The 6,386-nt window shown below is 40.4% G+C and overlaps 1 non-coding gene across 1 annotated transcript; it reads right to left on the reverse strand.

The window, feature by feature from the left end:
• Positions 1-899: 899 nt before the first annotated feature.
• LOC111823773 lies at positions 900-1,006 on the reverse strand. Its single transcript, XR_002826864.1, has one exon. It is a non-coding gene; the product is annotated as a U6 spliceosomal RNA (small nuclear RNA).
• Between the last annotated feature and the right edge of the window lie 5,380 nt (positions 1,007-6,386).

Consider the following 6,386-nt stretch of genomic DNA (forward strand, 5'->3'; position numbering starts at 1 on the left):
GGTATAATGCACCATGGCTTTTTTATTCACTCATCTGCTGATAGGAATTTGGGCTGTCTCCAGATCTTAGCTATTGTAAATTGTGCTGCATTGAACATAGGGGTGAACATAGGGGTGCATACATTCTTTCTGATTGGTGCTTTGGGTTTCTTAGAAGTGGGATCACGGGGTCAAATGGCAGTTCCATATTTAATTTTTTGAGGAAACTCCATACTGTTTTACATAATGGCTGCACCAGTCTGCATTCCCACCAGCAGTGAACTAGGGTTCCCTTTTCTCCACATCCTCGCCAGCACTTGACATTTGTTGATTTGTTGATGGTAGCCATTCTGACAGGTGTGAGGCGATACCTCGTTGTTTTAATTTGCATCTCTCTGATGGTTAGTGACTTAGAGCATTTTTTTCATATGTCTCTTGGCCATCTGTATTTCTGCTTTGGAGAAGTGTCTATTCAAGTCCTTTGCCCATTTTTTAATTGGATTGTTTGTCTTCCATTTGTTAAGTTGTATGAGTTCCTTACATATTTTGGATATTAACCCTTTGTCAGATATATCATTGCCAAATATGTCCTTCCATTCATTGGGCTTCCTTTTCATTTTGTTGTGTCTCTCATCATCAATGTTTCTGTCTCTTTCTCTCTCTCTTCCTCTTTCTGAAATAAATAAACTTTTGTTCAAAAAAGGACAAAGACATTACAGGGGGAATAAAATTATTAGTTTCTACCCCTTTTGCTCTGTGTTTATACTCAGGATGCTCCTGACTACAACTAAAACTTGCTTAAACAATAAACAATGCATTTTCTGACATAAGAAATTGAGAGACAAGTGATTTCAGGTTAATAAATTCAGCAATTCGAGGTTATCAGAGTTCCATATCTGTTTTTCTGCACTTCTGGACATTTTTAAATGGAACGCTTCATGAATTTGCATGTCATCCTTGCGCAGGGACCATGCTAATCTTATCTGTATCATTCCAATTTTAGTATACATGCTGCCTAAGCAAGCACTCTGGACATTTTTATACCTTACAATGTGTTCACATCACTAGAATTTTAAGAGTCAAAACATTACTCAATAGCATATTTCAACAAAGATTTTTTATTTAAGTCTTGGTACTTAGGGAAGGTCTTGTTGGAGGGGGAATCAATAGAATATTCATCTGCTTTATGCTGTTGTACCAAAAAGAGATTATTCTCTGAATTTGTCTGTCCTTGGGTGTGGACAGTAGCTGGATTTCTGTTATCAGTCTCCCTGAGAAGGGTGATTTAAGCTATTTAACTCTGTTTGGGGAGCACTGCAAACCATTTATTCTTAAGTGCTCTTGGTTTAGGGAAGATAGGATTTACTAAGTGGCTGCAAATGGCCTTATTTTGAGTTTCCCTATTCTGCTAGTCCTGGAATTTTCTTAGCTTCTTACTATTCTGTAACAGTTGGAGGTTGAATTTGGTTCTTGAATGCACAAGGCTCCTCAGAAGATTTATGAGTTATTAGGTTTTGAGGTTAAAGCAGATTTGGGGAAGTAGTAACTAGTTAATTTTTAGACGTGGCTGAGTTGTAATTGCCTAGTGAAGATGTCCAGTTGGTGGATGACAGAGTTTGAAGTGTAGGAGACAGATCTTGTCTTACTGTGGGCGTCATCAGCAGATAGGTGTCCGTTGAAGGCAAGTATTTAGCCTTTGGGGAAGGAGCTACCAGGGAAAGATTTACGGGTTTTGTATCTCTAGAATGCTCTGTTTTAGTTAGGAATATGTAAATACTTCTGTGCATATCACCAGCTAAGCGCTGAAGAAATACTCAGTATTCTCAGAGCTTATGTGTTTAGACAGCCTAGACAAAAAGAGTCGTTATTTTTTTTCTTCAAGGGGAAAAATTGGAGACCCAAGGCCACATGGACAATATGGAAGGAACTGGAACTCGCAATTTTTAGTGGTATCATGTAGGATCATGAATGAACTAATTATCTGTGACCTCTGGATGGAGTTAGATGAGGCAAATTCCTTGAATATTATCTTTGATCATGATGACAGAGCATTCTAGGCAAGAAGAGTTGATAATAGAATTAGTCATAGGACAAATCTGAAAGCTTTAGTATTTATAAGTGTCATTAAAAAAACCCCCACAAAACTAATATATTTGGTTCCTGACTCTTTCTGATTGAATAGGACCATCTTCAATTTGTTTTTCTAGGTTTTTTCTTTTATTAAAATGTGGCAATTCATATTGGGGTATTATTTAATACCAATACATTTTCATTGAATCTTAGTCTCCTAATTATATGAAACTGAAATTTTTTAGGAAAAGGGTTAGGAAAAAGGTAAAACATATCAGGGATATCCAGAAATAATGTTATTGTCCAAGGAACATTTGGAGAGAAAATGGACAGGGACGTATGTCCACATTTTCCCTACTTTTCTTAATAACTTTGTGTGAACTCAGTGCGCATATATTGAATTTGGAATGAGGTGAAGATTTTTTGAATATCCATACTATGCTGCTACAAATCACAAGCAGATGAATAAAAGTAGGCCATTGGGTTCACAAAGACAATAATTCTGACAATCTGAGAAAATAAACTACCATGGGAAGTTGTTCTTTCTTTTTTTTGGGGGGGGGAGGGGTTGTTGTTCTTTTAAGTTCTAAGCATCTATGGTAATCGTTGTTCAGTAAACATTATTAAGTATTAATAACTAATTGACTTACAATGTTAATACTTATTTGTTGCTGAAATTAGAGTTAAGCATTATGGTATTGTTAGACCTCTGGTTTGAATCCTGGCTCGGAAAGTATTGATTTGACATGGATTAACCTTTCTAAAACCTTATCAGAAACTTTCTTATAAAAAAAATGGAGATATTAATGCTACTAATCTCAGGAGGGAAAGCAAAAGAGATAATTCATATAAAGTGGTCATAATGATGTGTGGCAGGTAGTTAATGCTCAATACATAAACAATAACTAATAATATTCTTAATTGTGGATTTGAGCCTGGAATTACTAGGATTTTGTTATATGTTGAAGGACAGGTTGAAAAGATCTACCTAACATTTATTTTTACCTTACAGTTCTTTTGTAAACATTAAGATCCAGCAGTATATGCAAATACATGATTTCATATAAGCCTCGCAGTAAAACCTGATCAGTAAGTGCTATTACCAATTCTGATTTATCTTAAGGAAACCGACTCAAAGAGATTTCATAGAGCAAGGACTTGCTGTAGGCCACATGGTTGGTAAAATATGGATCTGGGCAAGTAGCCAAATTTGTCTGATTCCAGTAAAGCCCACGTTCTTAAAAATATTATGAAACAATTACGGTATACAATGATATACTGAACACCTGAGTCGGGTTATTAAGTTCAAGCATGGGTAGGATAGTTCATGAAAAGGCAGTGGCTTTCCTTTTAGACTCCTTGAAGGAATAGGCTCAGGAACACACCTGCAGTCAGGGTGAGGGATGATGTCCTGTGATCATGAAGTTCTAGGGCCTGTGAAGGGCATAGAGATTCAGCTGAAAATCTGGAGGGTCTCCACCAGAGCAGGTTAAATCGGTGGTATTCAAGGAATGATTGACTTTGGTAACCAATAACTCACACCCTTGGGAGTAGCCACTTAAGATACCTGAATAAGGAGGCAATTTGATAGAGCGATAGCTTGAGGCAGATTTGTGGTCTGAAGGATTTTTGACTGGGCATACTATGTACTGTTTCATAATTCCAGGGGAAGACGTCCAGAGACAAGGAGCCCTGTTGTAGAGAGGTCTTCCTCTTCGGTCAGCCATGTTTTCCATACAATTGGAACCAATCTTCAGTTGATGGAATTTTTGATTAATGAGAAGTGGCTACTCCCTTTAGTAACTTGTGTCCCCGCCTTTTTGCCCCACCCCCAAGATAAAAGATTTACTTTGGGGGATAAGACCCTGTGGCCAAATGAGGGTGGAGTTTTTGTTCCGGACAGGCTAGGCGGAAAGAAAGACGAGTAGTACAGCTCTGAATCTCTAGTGGGCAAGTCTGGACCTCGGGAGGAGAAGTGGAGAACATCCGAAATCGCTGTCATGGCTCCAGTTCAGCACAGGAGGGACAAAGACCAAAGGCCTTGTGGCTCTAAGGTAGGACAGGTGGGAAGGAGTGCCGACCCAGTCCCTTCGACACCCTCTTCCTGCCTTTCTGTGGCCTTTGAACCCCTCATGGTGGCTGTAGGCAAACTGGAGAAACAGAGGTCATAGACAAAACTAAAAAAATAGTAGGGCTACAAAGCTTGGTAGACTAAGTACCTTCTTTTTATGCCCAAAGGAAAAAGAGAACTTAACGGTTGGAATTGTGGAGTAGACAATGGAAAATAACGTAGCTGTTTTGCAGGTTCCTTTTGAAGGAGGAGTTTGTGTGTGTTAATTTTTTTAAAATCTTCATTGTTGAAAGTATTACATATGTCCTCTCCCCCCTCCCATTGTGCGTGCTAAATTTTTATTTTAGAATCTCTGTGGGTGGATCTTTGGTGAGTAACTGATTCATCTTTTCTTTTGTTTTAAACTTGGTTTTGTCAGCAGGTGGTTGTGGCAAGCCTTGCACAGTGGTTGGTTGCAAAGCATGGGGTTTCCTCGGTGCTTATTATGGAATATGGGGGGTAAAATATAGTATCGGGCACGATTGCATTGTCCTAAAGTCAGCATTAATAGGGGCACTGGTGGTTCTACCTAATTTTTTCTCAACACACTCAACTTTGAGGTTGAGAACATTGATCGTAAGTGTGTCACTTCTGAGTAGGCATAAATAATTTGTGGGCATAAATACCTTGTGCTCTACATGCTACTTTTTGAAATTGCTTTTTACTCAAATGGGTGGCTGGGGGGTAAAAACATCTTAGATATTACAATGGGGCCATAGTATATAAGCCGATTATCTATAGTATTAAAATTTCATGGGGAGAAGTACTGGTTGGGGGGGGGATGTTTTAAAGGACTCCTGGGGTGGGGGTGGGGAGGGCAAAAAAATAAAAAGCAGGTGGAGAAACACTGACCTACCTGTGCTAAAGGTCATAGTCCTGTTGGACCAGGTCTGTGAACATGCTTTGAAAGGCTTTATTCCTTCTTGTGATCTGAGCACGTGCTCCCCGAGACAGGAAACGCAGCACCTATGGAATGTGAGTGTGGTTGGGAGGGACTGCAACCAGTCTGCCCTGCCCAAGCGGCAAAATCATCTCATGTCAAGTGTGTTTCCTTCCACGTCCCGCGTGGAGTAGGGTTCGGTATCTGAAAGAGGAGCCGCACAGCAAATGAGAGAAAAATGACACGAGATAATTTTGAAATATTGGAGGACCAGGCGGGCAAGTCCAACTCAAGGAGAGGGACTTCCACCCATGCTCAGGCTGCTCCAATCTTTTATTGAGCTTGGAGTAGCCTTAGGTAAGGAGATTTCAATGACACACAGATCAGCAGACAATTTCCAGGAATAGACAAAGTATCTGATTAGCTCATCAGTAGATGATTTCCAGGAATAGGCAGAGTATCTGATCAACAATAATCAACAAGGATCTACATAAGTATCTAAGGAATTAAGGGAACTAAGGTGGGGATGATGCTTCAACTATTATTACCTAAATTAACTGGGTGGTTCCTAGATTAACTGGGTGGTGCACAGTTCTGACCTTTGCTAGGACTTCAAAGGTTACTAGCTTTTGGGGGTCTCTGTCTAAACTCAGCTAGTGAAGACAATGAATGGACTCCGGCAATCTCATATTAAAATACCTCTTTGCTTTATGCCTTTTGAGCTCCTACAGGAGTAGCTTGGGCATCATGATGATAGGAATGTAGAGAAATGAGAAAATGGAGAGGGCTTGAGAACTGTTGGACCCAGATGTGAACTAGGAGTTCAATGTTCCTGTGGGTTGAGTGGGTAGGAAGGGCCCAGAACAACCTATGACTTGGGATGGGTATAGAGGAAAAGACAGAGAACTAGGGGACTTTGAATTGCTATCTTGTAAAATGTGCCCTTGGGCTCTCGGTGAGATGAAGGGGGGGGCGTAGTTAAGGACGGGAGTGAAAAAATGATGGGAGAGGGGGAGAGAGGAGAGGAGAAGAGACAAGTGTGTGCAGCTGGCATGAGTTTGTTGTTCCCAAGGAACTTGAGGGTGTAAAACAGTCACTTTTCCATTATTAATCTTAGAGGGAAGAAGAGAGAGAGGGAGATAGAGGAGGGGGAGAGAGAGAGAGACAGACAGACAGACATTGATCAGCTGCCTCCCATCCACACCCTGACCAGGTATCAAACCTGCAACCTGGTTATGTGCCTTTCAGTGTACCCGACCACACTGCAACCAACTGAGTAAACTGGCCAGGGCAGTTCTCCGATAGGCTTGAAACACTTTTTTTTCCTCCTCCTCCTCCTCCTCCTCC

Source organism: Myotis lucifugus, unplaced genomic scaffold (genome assembly GCF_000147115.1).
Source record: "Myotis lucifugus unplaced genomic scaffold, Myoluc2.0 scaffold_671, whole genome shotgun sequence".
NCBI lineage: Eukaryota > Metazoa > Chordata > Mammalia > Chiroptera > Vespertilionidae > Myotis > Myotis lucifugus.